Consider the following 20,046-nt stretch of genomic DNA (forward strand, 5'->3'; position numbering starts at 1 on the left):
GAAACATCAGTTACATTTCTCTCCTTCCTCCATGTCCCTGACCTGTGACCCAGCCTCAACCGGAGCCCCTCCTTAATGTCCTCTCTCAAGAACAGGCCGACCTCAGGGTAAAACACTCTCTGATCTACTGTCCTATCATCCCACTGCACACGCCCGTTTCTACCTAGCCTCATTCACCCCTTCTTATAAAAGAGAAGTCTTTCGCTGCCTGACCTTGGAGATGCTTACTGATCTCAGGGACAGAATGTTCTTCCTATTGCAAGAGTCACTCCACCTCCCTTGCAATAATCCTTTCGAATAAAGTGCCTCCTTACCGAAGTCCACATTTGTTCCTCATTTGACCTCATTAAGAGTGAGGACATTTGTTACAGCAGCAAGAGGAAACTAACACATCTGCCTAGCTCCACTAACAGCAGCTTACCACCAAGAGCCATCTTGGAAGAATGAACAAAGCAGGAGCAGGAGAAAATAACCTCATTTTTCACTCTGCTGTATTTCTCATTGCATTGCTAGTATGGCAGTGCTCAGAGCAAAGGTGGTGACACTTTGGGATGGAAGGAGGTCACCAACAATCAATCAGATCAATGATCCCTCTGACCAGACTTGCAGGTGGCATAGCAGTAAGTCTCCAAGGGCTGCCTTAAATTCCTCAGTGGCCCAGAGTCCAGAGGATCATCACGATGGGGACTCCTTGGCAGTCCAAACAACAGGGGTGCACCTGACCTCTTAGGATGACCCCCTTCTCACACACGTCCATATGTAAGCACTCTTATCCCATTTCAAAATCAAAAAGTACAAGTTGCAGGATTCATGCAAATCATACCATTCCCCAGGGTGAAAGATGAAATGAGGTTCTTCTCTTAATCATTACATTGTGAAACCCTTGAGAGGTACCCCCAAACCTCATGACATGTAGTATTGACAAGGATGTTCTTTAAGCAAAAAGGACTTTGTTTTCCTGTGTGCATTATCTCGAGCATTAGGAGATACAATACAAGCAATGCCGATCATCGCTGACATTTCGAAGTCACAAATGAAACCATTTAGTTCGTAAGAAATCCTTGCCTCCTAAAAGTCACCCTGCTGAACCAGACGTTTGAGTACTATTGGGTGCTGTGTTAATGTCCTAGGTTCTTCTTTTACTTGAAGATTTAAACACAATGTACCTTAGCAGCAGAGAGAGCCCAGCTGGTGAACAAGTCACACACGTACACTTCGCGCACACGCAGACACACTTTCGTCAGTCGTATCGCTCCAACACAGACTGCTGTTCAACTCCCGCTCCCTAAATCCAGAGTTTACAAACTTCATCTACCCAGAACACTAACTACCGTGTAAGGAATCCCTGCTGTGCTAGCAACAACCACCAAACGTCCACCGGAGCTCAGTCCCCACCTTTTCCACACGGTAGGTAGAATCTGAGATTTCTGACTTATCATCCTATAAAACTCAGAGCAGGCAATTTAGGACATCTCATAAAATAAAAAGGTTTTCAATGGGGAGACCTACCCACAGCTGCACTCCTGGCCACGTTTTATTACTATTTCGGAGCCCAGAAGCCTGGTTTGCATTTCCCCTGCAGCTTGAAATCTGCAAGAGGCCTTTCCCAGCTTAGTGGCCTGCCGCAGGGGCTATGGCCCTTCTCCAAGGAGCACGCAGGACGACACACATGCTGTGTTCAACTAACCACCTGGCAAAACTGTGAACTGCCCCCACGTGAGGGTTGCAGGTTATGGAGGGGAGTCAGAAAAAGCAAAAGAGAAAAAAGAAACAGTGGTCGTGCTTAAAATGAACTCGACGTGTGTGAACAATCTCCCATCCCTGGTCCACCTTCGATTCCTGTGTATGCAAAGCGTCCCCAACCTGATCTCCCCAGGTGGGTTTTGGGAGAAAGATGGTTTCCTGTTACCAGATGCAAAATTGTAGGGGGGTGAGCAGAGGTGGAAACAGCTTTTATCAGATTCTCAATAAAAGGTTAAAACCCACCTCGGTAAGTTTAAAATTCAATTGAGTCAGAAACATCCTCTTTAAACTCTCCAGCACAGCTCAAATTATTAAAGGTAATCTCATATCTGTGTTTTAACCTCAGTTGTAAGCAAGGGGAAGTTTCTGTTTCTTTTTTTATTTTTTATTTTTTCTGTCTCTAAGAAAAGAAAATTAAGGGGAAAAAAAGGAAAAGCAAAGAAAAAGAAGAAAGGGAAAAAAACAGTAGAAGACAAATTAACTTCTAGATAAAGAGAAAAGGTAAAGGTTATTCTTTTATGAAAATAAGGATCAAATAAGAAATTGCTACTGTCTGAGAATTTGAGAGCTAAAGGGATCACTTATGGGGCGCCTGGCTGGCTTAGTCAGAGAGCATGCAATTCTTAATCTTGGGGTTGTGCGTTTGAGCCCTGCGCTGGGTGTAATTACTTTTTAAAAAGTTTTTAAAAAAATTCAGATGCCTTTGGGCCACCTGGTTGGCTCAGTCGGTCACATCTCCGACTCTTGGTTTTGGCTCACGTCATGATCTCAGGGTCCTGAGATCAAGCGCAGGGTGGGGCTCCGTGCTCATCAGTCTGCTTTTCCCTCTCCCTCCCCCTCTGCACTTCTCCCCACTCCAGCTCTCTATAAAATAAATAAGTAAATAAATAATCTTTTTAAAAAATAAAATAAAATGGGATGCCTGGGTGGCTCAGTTGGTTAAGCATCTGCCTTCAGCTCAGGTCATGATCTCAGGGTCCTGGGATGGAGCCCCGCATCAGGCTTCTTGTTCAGCAGGGAGCCTGTTTCTCCCTCTACCTGCCGCTCCACCCTGTTTGTGCTCTGTCTCTCTCCCTCTGACAAACAAATAAAATCTTAAAAGAAAAAATAAATAAAAATAAAAAATAAAATAAAATAAAATAAAGGGATCACTTATTCCAGTATTCTCTTTTAATAAGTGAAAATAATGAGTGATTTATCAAAGACCATACTAAAGGCTAAACTTTTGCCTGAATACTCCCCCCTTACATCCCCAAACCAGCAGCCAGAAAACTGTTCAGGGTGAGTAGGCAGTGGTGAGTCATAACAAAGGCATCATCTATTGGGTCACTAACAGGCTCTTTACCTAAGATACTTCCCCCTGGGTTTGCCTTTAAAAATATTACAGATGCACAAAATAATGCAGTGACAACGGCACCAACACTGAGCAAATTCAAGTACAGATTTTTAAAATTCTATCTGGTATTTATTTGGTTTTAATACTTTTCGTTCTACTTATCACTATGCCCTAGGAATTAAAAGAACTGGATTCAGGACACATTTTTGCTTTTGCTGAATGGTTGATTCCATTGTTTCATGCACTTCCTTGTGCCTGTGTACATCTTACTGTTTAAAAAGATGTTTTTCAAGAGCATTAAAACATCTGATCAGAACATGCTGGGGTGTCAGGGTGCGGTTCACGGATCCTCAGATCCTCCGCTGTGACCCCCACACACCTGGTCTCCAGAATTAGCCTTCGCCAGCTCTCTTGCAGTGGTCATGAGGAATGTTGGCTGGTCAGGTATCTACACACCTCACTGCTTCCTGGCTTTGGCCCTGTCTAAGACCTCTCTCCAGAATGCCCTTCCTCTTTTGTCTACCTGGCAACCCCTCACTGGTACTTCCTCTCTCTCCTTGACCCCGCCACTGGCAGAAATGCCCCCCTTTCCATGACCTCACCAGACTCTAAGGTCATTGAAGGTAAGAACCACATCTTATTCATCTCTGAAGACCCAGCTTTGGTGGAGGGTCTGGCGTACAGAAGGAAGTCTCTACTGTCATGGTTGAACCGTAGATTTAATGAACTTACAATTTATTCACCTGCAAGCATTTGTTGATCATCTACTGTGTACCTGGTCTGTGCTATGAGGAAGGGATGTAAAGATGAACAAGTCACAGTTTCTGTTTGCAATGAGCTCTTGGACTAATGAAAATGCATGCAAATCTGTCACCTCTATGGAAGAAGACACTTTTAAGTTTATTCATTCCCTCTGATAATAGTTCAGAGGTTTCATATTCACAATGAAAAACCTACCCTTATATTCTACCAGTGTTAAGAACATTCTACCATTCTTAGAGGAACTCTCTTAACTGTACATCACATCTATGCCTAATGAAGGTTTAATAATTGGATATTTTTAAAGTTAAATTCAAGTTAACAGAGGCCTGAAGATATTAGATTTGGGGAGGGTAAGTACAAGAGAGAAAGGAAGAAAATTAAATATGAGAGCAAGAAAAATAGAGAAGATAATCAAATTTTACAATAGGAGATTTCGTTCTATTTCTTTGTCTCAAAGTGAAGGCTAAGGAGAATTTCCTTTTATTCTTTAGAAAATCCGCAGCTGGCCCAGGAGGCCAGGCACGTATTCAGTTCCCACCTCCAGACTCCATTTAGAGCATTCTCCTATTTTTAAAAATGGATTTCTGTAAAATGTTTCATAATGTGGATTGGTTTCTTTGGGGTCTGCCTCTGCACTATAGCTGCATAAAAAAAGACATTAATAACTTCTCCGTTAATGGGTTTTTCAGAGTCTCAAAAGACTCACCTTGTACATTATAACTTCCTCCCACTTAGCCCCCTGGCTAAATCTTGATTGCCCTTGTAAGACATCTTTAGGACATATTGCTGAAGTTAAAGATGGTCCTTAGGAGAAATAAGTTCTCCTACGATGCACAACGCACGCACTCACAAACCAGCCAAGCAGAAGCCCCTTCCTTCCGTGTGGCGCCCTACCTTCATCCCATGAAACGCTCTGCTCCGGGAGGACTGACCCTGCCTGGGAAACGAAGAATTTCAAAGACAGAGGCCCCTGAGGCTTTCTCCCAGACCTGAGGGGGGACTTTGAACCAGTTAGTTCACATCTTTGTCCCTTGCCGGGACACTCCAGTCAACTCACCCAACCCTCGTTTCACAGGGTGGTATGTGATGTGTCCGAGAGAAGTGGGAGAAAAGCCTAGATATATAGTATGTGTCCTGTAGTGGTGCCTCTACACACATCCACACACGCGGGCATACACACACCCTCAGGAATGTGTGTATAATGTGTGTGTGTGTGTGTGTGTGTGTATGTGTGTACATATATATGTATGATACGTGTATATTTGTGTATGCATGTGTATGCATTATATGTGTGTATGTGTGTATATGTATGTATGTGTGTATATATGTGTGTGTGTGTATATATGTGTGATATATGTGTATATACGTGTGTGTATATGTGTGTGTCTATGTGTGTTGTGCATGTGTATATACGTGTGATGTGTGTGTGTATATATGTGTGTATGCATGTGTGTGTATGCATGTGTATATATGCGTGTGTATATGAGGAGTATGAATATATGGTATTTATGTATCAATAGCATATAGTTATATAAAGATAGCAAAGCTAGAATCTTGCAATGGGTCTCAGATTTTGCTCCATAGGGGCTGATAGGTCAGGACGTGAGTCATTAGAGGGCAGGAACTCTGCCGGCTGGTGTTTTCACTGCTTCTAGTATTAAATTTCAGCCTCTTCTGGTTCCAACAGGAATGGCTCCTGAATCTCTCTAAATGTCTGTCCTTGGGACTAGAACTGCTTTAGTTCAACAAGTAAAACCTGATTCAGATGTGACAAGCAAAGAATCCATGGCTCTTCTTGCTGAAGCAGGAGTTCCTTACCTTGTATAAGTCACAGACAGCTTTAAAAAATTTTAAAAAACATTTAAAAAGATACTTCATAAGCACATACACATGCGTTTGCATGAGATTTTGGAAGACCATGGACACCTAGCTAACTTAAAGTCTCTAGCTCTTGAAAACACTTTCAAAAGCAGTTCGCCTCATCCCCTGCTATTTTTCCCCTTTTGTCTCCAGGTGGGTGGCTCTCTGGTTCACTGTGGTCTATCCTGTCTTCAGTGCCACCCAGAGAACACTCCCAACCTGCGTCACCACCGAAGCTACCAGGTAACCGCCATGCTGTGTGTCTCAGCCCGCGGCCCCTCAATGAATGACAGTCCGATTAACAAAGCAGCGCGGTTTTAGACAGATGACAAAGCATTGGCGGCACTGCGATCAGCTTCAAAGCAAACGGCTGTCTCACGCTACTCACCACTCCGTCAGGGGACTGTCAGGGGCCGCCTGCGCGGCCTGCATGGCCCAGGCTGCCTGGCCAACTGGCACGCAGAGGAGATGACATGTATCAATGGCATTGGTCTCCGCAGGCGTCCAAGTGCTCCACCAGACATTCAGACACGGAGCAGGATGAAGAAGAGATAGGCTGGGGCAGCAGCTGCAAATAAACGGCAGATCGTGAAACATTGCTTCCAAACTCCGGATTCGTGGTTGTGATGCAGTGTGACAGGGTGGCTCAAAGCACGGGCCTTGGGTTCCTCTGCCACTTCCTTGTCCAGTAGTAACTGAGCCACCCTGACCCTCGGTTCCTCTGCCTTCCTTGTCCAGTAGTAACTGAGCCACCCTGACCCTCGGTTTCTCCTTATAGAAACTGACAGGTATAATAATATTTACATGTTATTATATATCTCTATATACTATTACAGCTATTGGATGGGGGAGGAGCTCCATTTTCCAGAGTTACAGAGAGAGAAAGGGAGGTGGGGAGAGCTCTCTGGTGTCTCTTCTTATAAGGACAACAATCCCATCAGATCAAGCCCCACTCTCATAACCTCATTGAACCTTAATTACTTCCTAAAAGTCCCATCTCCAGGTATAGTCACATTTGGGGGGTTAGGGCTTCAACATATGAATTTGGAAAGGGGAGGGGCACAATTCTGTCCATAGCAAGAGGTAATAGATTTTACGTATTCTAAGCCACTCGGGATAAAGATCTCAAAGCTATGATATTACCTCTGATTTTGAAATTTTATAAATTTTGAGCTGAGGGGGAAAAAATTGAGAAAAAAAAATCCCCTCTAAAAGTTATTTTTTCTCCTTTGGGTTCAGAGGGAGCCAGACTAAGCATGGAAGTTCTTCCCTATTTGACCTGCTGTGTGAGACTATTTGTACAAGTGGAGCCAGATTTAGGGCAAAAGGAACATTCCAGCAAGAACACGGAGAGCATGGCTGGTGAAGAAGGTGGCTCTCCCTCCAGGCCAGGCTTGCTGGGCTCAGTGAAGGAATTTGGAAGCCAGAGAGAATATTTAAGGTTCACATCACAGGGGACGCCTGGGTGGCTCAGTCGGTTGAGTATCAGCCTTCTGCTCAGGTCATGATCCTGGGGTCCTGGGATCAAGCCCCAAGTTGCGTTGGGCTCCCACTCAGCAGAGAGTCTGTTTCTCCCCACTCTTGCTATGGACAGAATTGCTTTGAGGCTCCAATACTGTAGATCTAGGATAATCTGAATTCTGGGGCTATTTTAGCTCTAGGGCTGAGGCTGTACTCTTGGAGTCTCTGCTAAAGCATGCACGACCTTCTGGAGTCTTGATTGAACGTCCCAGGTATTCCTTCTGACTTGTCAGAAATTCAGTGTCTCCCAGTGCTGTGTCAGCTCTGGGAATTATTCATTCACAGTCCCGTACTGGTTATTCTTGGCCCAGCCTTGTGGAGTTTCATCCTTTGCCTATGCGGCATAGTGGTCAGCCAAAGATCAAGGGCTGACCTACTTGCAGACTTCTGGAACTCTTCCTCCCAGCAGCTTCCTTCTTCAGCACTCTGCTCTGCGAATTCCAGCTAGCCCCTCCTCTGTCTTCTCAGGTCAGCACACCAGGCACGTTCTGCTTGTGTTCCCTCTCCCTGCACTGAGGTCCAAACAGTGCACTCAGGCAGGAAATCTGAGACAACTATAGGACTCATGTCATTAGCCTTCCTTCCCCAGACTGTGCTGCCGATTGCCGAATATCTGAAAACAGTATTTCCCACATACTGACCAGTGTCATAGTTGATTATAGAGGGAGGTGAGTCCCATATCACTTTAATGCACACTAGTATACACAATTATTACACACCTCATCATTGAAATGGAACCATTTTTAAAACTAATCTTCAACACCCCACTAGACCACAGTGAGGTGGCGAATTTTTGTCTTTCCTATTTGTAGAACCCGAATCTAGCAAGATGCCTGGTATGGAATGAGCATTAGCATGAAATACATGTTGAATAGATTCATGGTTTCTTCTTCGCTCTTGACTCTGGGTTGCCAGCTTTCCAGGTGTGACTAGCAGGCTGACTTCAGTTTTTTTTACTAACTGTGTTCCCTCATCATTGCCCCTGCTTTCTTCCCATGTAGACCTATGTGGGTTAAGGCCAATCTGGGAAATCTACCCTGATTCCTACTTACTTCTTCACTTGATTTTTGATTTGGGGATTTTTAACTAGACCATATCCCAAGTCCAACTAGATTAGTAATAGAGCATAAAAGATGTGGACTTTCCCCCTTGGCCAGGCTATACAAATCAGCATGTGAAAGAACTTTCGCAATCCCTGGCACATAGGTGGTAGCTAATAAATGCATTATATTTCTAGACTCTCAACCAATCAGTCATCATGGAGTCAGAAAGAGCCATAAGAATCCACCACGTTTGCATTCCCAAATAAAAACTAAGAGAAGCACACAGTGGTTAATTTGCCACTCTAATTACATAAATGCATTTTACATGCAAAATTCCTAATCTGGCTTTTATCTCTTTCACTGTAAGTGTTTTTGTCCTCTCACTTACTAGTTTCATGTTTTATGCTGTTGTCTGTCTGATTGGCAGATGCATAAGCTCCTGGTAGGCGGTAATATCAAGAATAGTCAATGCTTATCTAGCACTTATTCTATGTCAGACACTATTCAAGTATTATATGCCCATTAACCCATTAAAACTTCCTGACGTGGTGGGTACTATGAGCATCGCTATTTAAAGATGAGAAAACTGAGGTACATAAAGGTTATCCAGTGTATGCAAGGTCACCTAACTAAGAAGCATAGGAGGAGTGATTCAAACCCTAGTACCTAAGCTCCTACTTGCTGCAAGATACTGCTTCTGCAAGGATAATCTTATGTCCTCTGACAATGCTCTAGTCTTCATACACAAAGACGGTGTGTCTTTAATTGGATATCAGACCAGTTGATGCATCTTCTGGATTCAGTCAGCTCCATCTGCCCCTGGGTCTCAGCTCCTTGCTTCATCTCCTCGCCAGAATGTCTCCAGTAAAGCCACACATTTCTGAAGTCATTTCTTCCTGTCTCCAAACACCAATAACTTTCTCAGCCTCCCCAGGGCACCAGAGTCAGGCTTTGTCATGGCTTCTGTGCATTCACCATTGCAAGAACTACACAGTCCCAGTACCCAGAGCCAACATGACAAGACCCTTGGAGAGTCTAGTTTTCCCAGTAGTTGTCCAGACTGACAAAATAATATTACTAAGGAGTGTGAAGAGTTAATGCCCCACGGGAAGTACTTTGACCCAAGACAGACAAGAAGAAGCTAGCAGATAAATTCCTCTCCCTTCCTCCCCACTTGATTGCTCCAAAGCGCAGTGGTGTCATATCACCTCTCCACCCTTCTGGAGACACCTCCTGTGACTGAGCAATCAACGATGTCATCCTGAGAAACTAGGGCCAACTTTGTTAAGCACCACTTTGAATTTTTTCCTGTCTTTCTCGCCTCACTTTTCTTTTTCCTACACTCTCGTTTCCTTCAGACTGTGTCTCCAAAAAGCATGCAATCTTGACTTTAGGCTGTTTTCTCAGGCTAAAACAGCTTGTTTCCTTCCAATAATACAGATTAATTGGTGCTGACACATATATCCTCTTCCTTGATATATTTGTTTTTTTGTATAACAAATTATTCAACACTTAGTGGCTTAAAATAATAAACATTTATTATCTCATGGTTTCTGTGGGTAAGGAATTCAGAAGTGGCTTAGCTGGGTGGCTATGGCTCAAGGTGTCTCATGAGGTTGCAGTCCAGATATGATCCAGGGCTGCAATCATCTGAAGGCTTGATGGGGGCTGGAGGATCTGCTTTCAAGATGGCACCTTCACATGGCTGTTGGCAGGAGGCCTCGTTTCTCTTTGACTCTTAGCCTTAGAATGCCTTAGTTCCTCACCATGTGGATCTCTCCGTGGGGCTGCTTAAGTATCCTCAAAATGTGACCACTGGCTTTCTCTAGTATGAGAAAGCCAAGAGAAAGCAATGAGGAAGATGCAATCCCTTTCATGACCTAATCCTTGAAGTCACACACCACCATTTTCACCTCACTCACTAAGTCTGGCCCACACTTAAGCAAAATTCTGCTTTACTTTTCGAAGAAAAAAGTGTCAAAGAGTTTGTCGGAAGATTTTTAAATCACCACACCTGGTTTCCTTAGTTGCCGAGAATAAATATTTACAGGACAGATTGCTAGGAATAGAGTCTGTAGGTGAAATAGAGTGACACTAATAATTCTACAAAATCATTAAACTAATGATCATCACTGATTACCTGTCTTATTGTATTGTACTATCAAAAATGGTTCACACATGGTTTTGAATTTGAGTATAATGTCAAGGAAAGCACTTGCAAGTCCTCTTATCACCAGCTAGACCCCAAGACCTGACCTTTCCTGCCCACCTGCTTGTACTCTCCAACCTTGGTCCCACATTTTTCCTCAAGCTCTTCTTTTCAGTTTCTCTCTTAACTTGGGCAAATGGAAAGCGAAACCACCTCTAGAGCTATAGCGACTGCCCTGACAAGACCTCCAGCGGGCCCAGATGTGTGACCTTATGCCTGCCTCAATACATAATGACAAGTCTTCCCTATCTCAATATTCATCCTAACCCTAAATAAAAGGAACCCATCCTCCCTTGCTTGGGGGGTCATAGCTTTGGAAGCTATTCCCTGTGATCTCCTTATTTGCTGCAAATAAATTCACTTTGTGTGAAACTCCACCTGGTGCAGCTTCTGACTCACCAAGAAGCAAACTCACGTTGGTTCAGTTACAATCTTAGTATATTGTTTGTTTCCTTAGATCTATATCTCTATATTATAATCAATATCCCAACATTTGGTCAAACTGACTGTATCTACTAAGAACACTGACTGCATCTATTAGTGACTGTTAAAAAATATAAATGTTCTCATTTGTCAGTAATCACAAGCCCATTAGAAGAATCAAATAATTTAGCAGGTGAAAAATCACTTTGGTGTACTACTTGGCACAGTAGATGTTCAATAAATGTTCCTCTCTAATTCAAAAAAAAAAAAATCTATACCGACCACCAATCTTGACATTGCTGCTGGAGTCACTGCAGCTATGATCTTGTAGACCCTAGATCATATAACCTAATTTTTCCCCCTCTCCGGTCCTAAGTGGTGGTGAGTAACTTGTCTCTTTCGTCTGATATTTTATTGGTACAAAATATATAAGAAGAATAACATGTCAATTTGAGCATTTTTCTGCTTAACTGTCTTCTTTTCATACTTAGTCTATCCCTTTGCCTTTAACCTTGGTGAAATGTGAATCTCTTTTCACACTGTAGTTTTAATGAGGTTATTACCCTGCATACCCAATGAGATAGCGGCTTATGTCATAAATTTCATACTTCAAGGTATAATATGCCTTCAGCTGTTGAATTAACCTTTTAACTGAAAATAAATTTTAATTGCTGATCACAACTACAACTTTAGATGGATTATTAATAGTATTATTATTATTATTTAAAATGAATATTTTACATGCAAGCAAGGTAAGCCTTGTGAGTAGACATTCACTAAAAATGTTTCTGTTTTATTAAGTTCCTATGTACAGCCAACTTAATTATTTGTGATAATAGGTAATAACACAGCTGAAATTAATGATCTAATAACTCCATCCTATTTTCTAAAACCCTTTCATTTTCGCTTTACCACAATATCTACACACTTAAATAACTTAAGTTTGATCTCTTTCTATCTCTACCATCCATGTTTATAGATGAAATGTTAATAAGCAGTCGTCAAAATAGGTAACTAGAAGAAAAGAGATTAGTGTACCCAAAAGTGAATATTCATTCCCTAAATAACTAAGAATGAACTGCACTTCCTGTTATAATGAAGAAGACAGGGAGACTTGCCACAGTGATAATGATAAGTGATATGCCATCTTATCAAGAAACAGTGTTGTTCACTAAGCCAATCATTTTCAACTCATGTCCCAACTGCAACCTAGGGTACAAGATGTTGAAGCATTGCACTGGAAAGGTTTCCAGAACCAAGGACATGGATGGAGGGAGGGTGGTGACACATCTTACTCAGTCTAGGCTTTTGAGAACAGCCTTATTCATAATAAATTGCTTAAACCATTTCATTTCCATCATGCACACTTAATTTACATAAACCTCACCTTTGGGTCACCCATACCTTCCATTTCTGGGATGTAAGTTACCATTTACCATTCACTTCCTGCACCCCACCTCCACTAACCCAACTGTCCCCATGGATTCCTCATAAATGTCATTCACTCTCAAAAGAGGATGGCGGCAATGGGAGAAGTTATACAGAAAGTTCAAGTGGGAGAAGGAATTAGAGAAGAAAAGACAGCCGTGCTCCATGAGAACGGACAGATTAGCATAGCTTTGGAAGTGACTTGTAATTCTTAAGGGGAAAGGAATAATACAAGGTTGATGTCCCTGGAAAGTTGCCTGGTAATTCACCATCTTAAGGAAGGACCAGCTTACCTTAAGGATCTCTACTCAGGGGCTAGAGAAGGGGGCAAACCAGCTTCCACAGCCAGCTCAGAGCTAGGCTCCACCTGCCAGCTCTAGAAGATATTTCTTTGTACAAAGCAGTAGCTTTTCTATAAAAGGTCAACGTTAAATGAACATGCATTCAACAAGCATGTTTACTGAGTGACTAGTTTATGGAGGAACCCTGTAGATGTATCGTTATCATGCACAGTTATCTCTACCAGATGACTCTCTGGCAGAGAACTTGACACTCCTGGGCCCTTTGGAGGTTAGCGCAAAGTACCAGTCTGGCTTATCAGGAAGAGAGTCCAACTCTTTCTCTCAAAGAACCAGGAAACTACTCCACAGTTACTTCTCTCAGACACCGAGGATCCCTTTATAGTCACAGAGGAGCAGTTTCCCTACCCTGGCTCAGTGCAGCTCCCAAAGCACAGTTATGCCCCCGGTCTCCAGCACCCGTTTCTTTAATGAGTGCTTCGCCCTTACAGAGCTGACTCAGACAGATGTGCAAGGGCCCTGCACTTGATGGGCCTTACATCCTGAATGTCCTTCCAAACAAATGCCCAGCAGCCGAGAGCCCATTTATTGAAGAGACAAATGCATTTGTTCCTGTTACAGAGCTGCAGGCAAATTCTAGCAGTCTGGAAACAGAAAGAGGGGAAAAATATCTTTGTATTGTTATGGCCTAAGCATGACTTCAATCAAAGTAGCAAGGCCAGCAAAGTCACAGGGTCAAACCCATTTACGCCAACCACCCCCTACACCAATTTTAACATGTTCATGCATCTAGTTTGATTAAAAAAAAAAATCTGTTTCCAAGACTGAATCTTAATCTTGCAAATTCCTAATCTAAGTAACTATTCATTTATGTTAATAAAATGGGTTCTTGATGAGATAGATCCATGTGCAATTTTTACCTGCATTTCTATGACTTTAATATTGAAACGTTGGCTTTATTATTTTTTGAGCTTTCTAGACTACTTACCTACATAATTGTCTTTTTTCCTGTAAAGTTCTTCTTTGTAAACTTGATTACAAATTCCAACTTGACCACTTTCAGGTTATGACCTTGAGCAAGTCACTTCACCTCCTTCCGCCTCAATATCCTCACCTATGAAGTGATGATATAATAAAGGTGTTGAAGGAACTTAAGTGTCGATACATTGCAAAGTACACTGAACCATACCATTTTTGGATTGAAGATGGCCTCAGAGAGAGAGAGAAAATTCAGGTTACAAGTTATTATTATTAGCCAAAGGTCCAGCACCCAATGGACCATGTGCCAGGTGTCCCAACCCTGGACATTCTTATTTCATTACATCATATTTCATCAGTAACATCCCCATGATTAGCTGACTCCTGACTTTTTAGACTTAGCATCTTCTCTGGTACCCAGTCATGATGACAAGTTTGACTTCTGTGGTCCCACTTCTCAAATTCTCCATAGACATGGTTTTGTACTTATCCTCTGGCTCAGATCTCTTCTAACTGTCTTGGGTAACTTCAGGTGATACCCATCCTCCAAGGCCTCCCTCATAACACCTTTCCCAAAGTCAACTACACAGAGACATGCAGATATGTGCGCACAGGAGGTACCTGTTCTGGTGCATCCTGGGAGGGCATCGTGGTCAGGCATGAGGCAAATCAACACAGACGCATCCTTGGAGCTTATTTGAACTCAGGCTTTCTTCCATCACTCTGCAGTTTAAAGAATGACAAATAAAATTTTTAAATGTTGCTGTCACGACATTCAAGTAGAAAGAAAATTTGTCATCAACTACGTGGCAGCCTTGGCATGTGCTCTCCTCCTGTTCCACTTTCTTGCTTCCCAGAAAGCCCAGAATGGAGGAGGCATTTGGAAGAGAAATGAGACCACCCTAAACCAGAAGTAGTGATGAATTGACTGACTGAGTCTAGCCAGGCTTCCTTGAAAGCCAGCAGTGGGCTCCCACGTATGCTCTCGGCTCTCCAAGGCTACGACCACCAGCCTCCTTTCTTCGAAGACCTTCACAGATTAGCCTCAACCTACCTTTCTGGCCCGATCTCCTTTGATGACCCACACACATAACACACTCCAGCAAGATTAGAGGATTTGATGTTCCCCAGCAATCTTTCTCAATGACCTGTGATCTTATTTCCATCAGAAAGTTCTTTTCCCATCTCTCCCCCAGATTTGTTCCTTTTCCATATCAGATTTTACTTCCTCCTGAGCACAATCGCCATGTCCTCCCACTCTTGCAACAAGATGTAATCTCTCTCCACCTAACCTCTCCTAGCACCGTGGGTGTACCTGTCCTTGGGCTCTTATTCCATTCTGCTCTATATTATAATCATTCACATATTGAATTGTTTCCCTTGCCACCATCAAGCCGTATTCACCTTGAGGGTAGAGACTGTATCACTGTATCCCCTGCCAGGCCTAAAACAAAGCTTGGCATGCTGAAAGCACTGAGTAAATATTTTTCATGTTGAATTAAAGATTGTATTGTAGATAAATATCCTTTGATTTCCTTTATATTTATTTAAATTTATTTTGTTTTATTTTGTAAATATTACTGACTGTATCAACTTAATATTGCTTTCCTCCTGTTTTGTTCCCGTTACTGGCAATGAACAGTATTCTCAATACACTATGTATGTGCCGAAAGCCAGAGAAGCAGAAAGAGCAGCAAAATATGGAGACCCAGGCCTTGTACTTAATCTTCACACTTTTTACATTTTCAGGAGAAAGTCCAAAAGCTTCTCATGTTCTCAGATAACCTGCACACTGCACGAAGCTATGGCTCCATGGGAATAAAATGAAATTTTAAAAACCAGGTTATATTATCAGCCTTTGGGACCATACTTTTCAATTACCCTTTGGTTTATCTCTAGCCTTTCATCTCCACGAAATTCAGCATTCTCTGTCTTTTTTCATTGTAAACAATTCACTTCACGAATGTAGAATAATAAAATTAGGCTTCATAAGAAGTTCTGGATGCTGATAGAAAATAAATAATATCTCCTTGTCCTCCCTGAGCCTGGCTTCTCAGTCTCTGTGGTTTCTTCTCTCTGGATCTGTGCCTCTTAAATGCCTTAAGGTCAAAAAGTGGGAAGGTGGATGGGCACCTGGGTGGCTCAGTTGATTAAGTGTCTGACTCTTGATTTCGGCTCAGGTCATGATCTCAGGGTCATGGTATGGAGCTCAGCATTCGGCTCAGCGGGGAGTCTGCTGGAGATTCTCTCTCTCCCTCTCCCCCTGTCCCCAACCCCACTTGCACATGTGCATGCTCTCTCTCCCTCTCTCTCTCAAATAAATAAATAAATCTTAAAAAAAGTGGAAAGGTTGAAAAGATGAGAAAAATGACTTTAAAGAGGCCAGTTTGGTACTGTGACTTTGTAGTCAATATGTTAAGTACAAAGCAAAGAAATGTTCATTTGAGAGCCATCTCAAAGGTGTCATCTTGTTTCTCAACAGGAGCACCTAGAAGGATGTACTGTTTTTGTTTAAACGGATTTTTTTAAAGATTTTTATTTATTTATTTGACAGAGAGAGAGACAGCTAGTGAGAGAGGGAACACAAGCAGGGGGAGTGGAAGAGGAAGAAGCAGGCTCATAGCGGAGGAGCCTGATGTGGGGCTCGATCCCATAACGCTGGGACCACGCCCTGAGCTGAAGGCAGACGCTTAACCGCTGTGCCACCCAGGCGCCCCTAAATGGATTTTTATAAGTCTCACCCAGCATATTATAATGAACAGATGATACTTAATACAGACAATGTGATAAAGATAAAAACTATCAATATTTCTTGTTTCCGATTATTTTCTTAAATATTTTATTTATTTATTTGACAGAGAGAGGAAGAGAGGGAGAACAAGCAGGGGGAGCAGCAGAGCGAGAGGGAGAAGCAGGCTCTCTGCCGTGCAGGGAGCCCAGTGCGGGGCTTGATCCCAGAACCCTGGGATCATGACCTGAGCTGAAGGCAGACACCTAACAGACTGAGCCACCCAGGTGCCCTGGTTTCCTGATTCTTTAAGAGACATTGAATCACTGAACTAGTTGGAAAGAAAGAAAAAAAGAAAGGCAGGAAGAGAGGGAAGGTGGGAGGGAGGGAGAAATGCTGACCTTGGGAGGGTGAGCTCAAGCTGTCTCCTATAATAAGTAAGTTGAAAAAGCAAAGGGAAGACTTCCATCTAACTTACATAGCACCTGTCAAAGTCCAGGGTTGAGTCTATCTAAAGAAAACAATATGGTCGGTTTCTACATTAAAGAGCTCCAATAAAGCCATTTGAAATGTCTAAATGGATGTTTATTATAACTCACTTATTTCCTGAACACATAGCCATGTACCTATCTGTGATACAGTCAGTGACATTTAAGGTATCCTTCCAGGTTCAATGACCAAAGAGCTAAGTGTCTTAGAAACCCTTTGTCCTTTACCGTATATAGCACTTCTGTGCTGGGGGTGGGGCAGGGGCGGGGGCAGGGGAAGAACAAGGGTAGGTGAAGAGTGTTCAGAAACTGGAATATACATTTTTTTAAGAAAATCAGCAAGGAAAAGGGACTATTTTAGGCACCATCCTCTATCACAATTCTCCATTCAGATATTCCTACTGGAAGGCTCAAGTTTTCTTAAAAGCAAAATGCCTCCCTCTTTCTCTCTTGCCATTTCCTTAACTTAAAATTCCTTCTATTCTTTATTCCTCTTATTAGGATTGCCAGATTTTGCAAATAAAAATACAGGGCATCCAGTTCAGTTTGAATTTCAGATAAATAACAATTTTTTAATAATAAGTATATTCCATGCAATATTAGGAAATATGTACTAAAAAAGATTCATTGTTTATCTTAAATTCAAATTAAAACAATGAATCATTTTTTAGTATAAGTATGTCCCAAATATCACATGGGATATACTTACACTGAAATGTTATTGGCGGTTTATCTGAAATTGAAACTGAACTGGACCTGCTATATTTTATCTGGCAGCTCTGTTCTTAGGTAAATTCTCCTATCACTCAAACCCAGATTAAATCCCATTTCTTCCATGAATGCTTTCATATCCATCTTATTTTGAAAGGATTCATGCATTTATTCATTACTCCTCAATCAAATATGTATTGAACACCTATTTTCCTCCAGGAACTGTGTTAGGTACTGAGATAAAAACAAACAAAGGCCATAGCTCACAGGCACAGGATGGCCTTGGAGGCAGGCAATAATGACCCAGAGGAGTAAGTGTCATGAGAGAGAGAGAGTTGCACAGGGTAGACGGAAAGTCCATAGATAAGCCTCCTTGTAGGACTGCAGGCTATCTGTCCCTTTCATCTCCTATCTAACTCTATCTTATATTAACATCTGGAACTAGATCTACCACTTCTCAGCCTCTGCCTGGTGTCATACTTTGCTTATAGCAGGTACTTATATTTGTTTTGTGTAATGAAGCCCTTTTTTTTTCCATTCTCTTGTTCACCATTTAATTTCTAGAAAGATAACCACAAGATTGAATTTGGTTTGCTTCACTTTAACCATGGTGAGAAACCATGCATTTTCCAATGTGCTAAATGTGCCAGACATTGCTGTGTGGGCTTCCCATAGCCCCTTAATCCTCACTCTGCCTCAGTGAACTAGGTGCTCTTTATATCCCATTTTATGAAAGAGGAAACGAAGATACAAAATGGTTTGTTAACTTGTCCCAAATCACGCAAATAATAAAAGTGAAGCTGAGATTCAGACCCAGTGGCTTCAGAATGCTGTGTTGTCACTATGATGGAGGTGGTTTTAAAAATTAATTAAATTAAATAAGCTTCTGGAATTTTCTGTGGACACTTTATTTGTTCTTTTTTAAAATTTTTATTCTTATGTTTTATGTTTTATTTTTTATTATGTTAATCACTATACAGTACTTCATTAGTTTTTGATGTAGTGTTCCATGGTCTGTGCTACGGTCTAGAGCCTGGATTCAAGAGCAAACACTGTGCACATCCCCAGTTACTACTAGACAATAGCAGATCTGATTGATCTAAGAAAGCAGAGTCATGAAAGCCTTTTCAAGGAACTATTCAACTGAAGGTTAGTTATGATGTGGTTAGAAAAAGTAAAATCATTTCTTAATATATGGTAGAAAATTTAGAGAAAACCAAACATGGTGCCAAGAGATGTAGTTAGGATGGAGTATTGTAACCTTATTACCTGACTTGTAAAAATACAAACTTAAGTGTACCGAATGCTCTAAATCTTATGACTTCCAAAATGTGACCTGGAGAAGCCTACTTGATGAATGTTAAAAATATCCATTTTTCCATTTGAATAAAATGAGGATACTTAAAACATGAGATTAATTTGGAAGCACTCAAACCCCCACTCTCCAAAAAGGAGACTGTCACTTCCCTCTTCTTGATGACTGGGACTTCTAGCAAATACGTCCTGATTTAAATTTCAGCTACATGGAATACAAAGAGATTTCGGTCTTCAGGAAATCACCTACCTCTATGAATAACAGAGGCTGTTGTGGCCTGGTCTCAGTGTTTCTGTCCCACTTAGATTGGTGTAGTACATCAGGGGAAGGTTAGCTCAGTGTAATTGTTGCTAATAAATTATGGTGTTAAAATAAGTAATATTATTGAGAAGAGCTGTTTGTCCCTACATGGCATTCTGATACCAAAGCTAAGATTTCATTAATATTTTTTTTTTAAAGATTTTATTTATTTATGTGACAGAGAGACAGCCAGCGAGAGAGGGAACACAAGCAGGGGGAGTGGGAGAGGAAGAAGCAGGCTCCCAGCAGAGGAGCCCGATGCGGGACTCGATCCCGGAACGCCGGGATCACGCCCTGAGCCGAAGACAGACGCTTTAACGACTGCGCTACCCAGGTGCCCCTCATTAATATTTTTTTAAGTCTGTGAACTAAAATATTGTCTATGGCCTCTTTCACTTTCTGAGTCAGTAAACAGTGTAGAAATGGGAAGTTATCATAGTAAATTATATTTAACACTTAATATAAATCCCAAAATTCAAAACCTCAAAAATATATGAAATTCTCTTATTTGGGGCAAATTTTCCACCATATAAATTAATGGGAGCTTCATATATAATTGATAATAGTGTGACATTTGGAAAAATATAAAATGTCAACGGAGACATCTTGAGTAAACATGTCACAAAAGTCTGTGTTTATGGGGCGCCTGGGTGGCACAGCAGTTAAGCGTCTGCCTTCGGCTCAGGGCGTGATCCCGGCGTTATGGGATCGAGCCCCACGTCAGGCTCCTCCGCTGGGAGCCTGCTTCTTCCTCTCCCATTCCCCCTGCTTGTGTTCCCTCTCTCGCTGGCTGTCTCTATCTCTGTCGAATAAATAAATAAAATCTTTAAAAAAAAAAAAAAAAAGTCTGTGTTTATAACAATAAAAAACAAATCGGTTTGGGGGAATAATAGAATCTCAGA

At 41.8% G+C, this 20,046-nt stretch overlaps 1 long non-coding RNA gene across 3 annotated transcripts in view; it reads right to left on the minus strand.

Annotated features, from left to right (window-relative positions):
- Positions 1-3,508: 3,508 nt before the first annotated feature.
- Positions 3,509-20,046, minus strand: part of LOC123802231 (uncharacterized) — a 38,958-nt gene continuing 22,420 nt past the window's right edge. For all 3 annotated transcript variants that reach the window (XR_015725891.1, XR_015725892.1, XR_015725893.1), the window contains exons 2-4: positions 14,224-14,325; positions 13,613-13,738; positions 3,509-6,269 (exon numbers count right to left, since the gene is read on the minus strand). This is a non-coding gene — a long non-coding RNA (uncharacterized LOC123802231). The remainder of the gene's footprint in view (positions 6,270-13,612; positions 13,739-14,223; positions 14,326-20,046) is intronic.

The sequence above is a fragment of the Ursus americanus genome, chromosome 10 (assembly GCF_024610735.1).
Source record: "Ursus americanus isolate L20-20 chromosome 10, mUrsAme1.1.p, whole genome shotgun sequence".
NCBI lineage: Eukaryota > Metazoa > Chordata > Mammalia > Carnivora > Ursidae > Ursus > Ursus americanus.